We start from the raw sequence: 1,471 nt of genomic DNA, 5'->3' as shown, positions 1-1,471 counted from the left end.
TAGACCTCCAGAAATACAAGGATTGGGCCGGGGTGGGGGGGGGGCGGGGGAAGGTGATAATTAATGCTGTCTTTTCCCCCCTATATCCAGCTTTGCCACCTGAGTCAAGCAGCAGCTCCACTGGCAATGCGACCTGCTACTGAGTTTGTAATCCCTTTCCATGTGCTATGAAACAGAAAAATTCATGTGGATATGACTGGTCTGGAACTATTTTGTTATTCCTGATGCCGTCAATGGCAGCTCCTGAAAGTCAGTGTGCATAAACGCATGATCCAGCGCAATGTTGTTTCAACCTAAATCTAACTCATATACTTCCCTGACGCCTGAATAGCCTTAGGTTATGCCATGCATTAAGATTATGATGCTCGGATCATAAAATGAGACGCAAAGAAATAATCGAACCAGGCTCCTTTTTAAACTATCTAGACAAAGAAAAACAATACATTTGTGAGAAATAGAACAAAAAAAAGGTAGTGCACATGAGAAAGGAATCTAAGCAAGCTTTGGGTTTTCATTAATGAGGAATTTACACAAAGTAGTGAAATAGAAAAGAGGCAATACAATTTGATTATTTTACATTCTTCCACGAAAATGGCTTCCTCTTCTGCTGCAGCCTTCTCCAGAGATTTGTTGGGCTGTGGTACCCTCCGCTATGGTTTATTCTTCACTTTGAGCTAATCTGCATTCATTCCAGGTATTTATCAAACTCTCTGTTCCACTACACACACCCCTCACACTTTTTTATGAATGAATTTACTGTGCACTACTTTATAAAGCTTTCTCTTTGTTTTGGAGAGGTAAACACCTCTGTTCAATTCAGTGTCTTCTACTACAAAAGCCTCCGATTAAATTTAAATCTATTATCTCTAGACCAATATAGCAGTTGAAAATATCTTCCTCCCTATGCTAAGTGAAATAAGCCAGAGCAAGAAAGGCAAATATCATATGATCTCACCTATATGTGGAATCTAAAGAACAAAATAAACAAACAAACAAAACAGAAAGGGACTCTCAGATGCAGGGAACGAGCTGATGGTTGCCAAATGGGAGGGAGTTGGGGAGCTGAGTGAAAAACGTGAAGGAATTAAAAAGTAAGATTGGTAGTTCTGAAACAGTCATGGGGATGTAAGGTAAAGCATAGAGAATATAGTCTATAATGTGGAAATAACTAGGTATAGAGCCAGGTGGGTACTACACTAGCCAGGGGGAATCACTTCGTAAGTTATATAAATGTCTCACCACTATGCTGTACACCTGAAACTAATACAAAATAATATTGAATGTCAACTGTAATTGAAAAATAAAAAGGGGAGGGCAGTGAAGGGGAATAAGAGATTCGAATCTCCAGGTATAAAACAAGTAAGTCATGTGGATCTAGTATACAGCACAGGGAATACAGGTGATTAGGTATTGCAATAGCGTTATAGGGTGTCACATGGTTGCTGGGCTTATCATGGTGATCATTCTTTAG

Source organism: Pteropus vampyrus, unplaced genomic scaffold, assembly GCF_000151845.1.
Source record: "Pteropus vampyrus isolate Shadow unplaced genomic scaffold, Pvam_2.0 Scaffold929, whole genome shotgun sequence".
In the NCBI taxonomy this organism is placed as follows: domain Eukaryota; kingdom Metazoa; phylum Chordata; class Mammalia; order Chiroptera; family Pteropodidae; genus Pteropus; species Pteropus vampyrus.
This window is presented reverse-complemented; position numbering follows the sequence as displayed.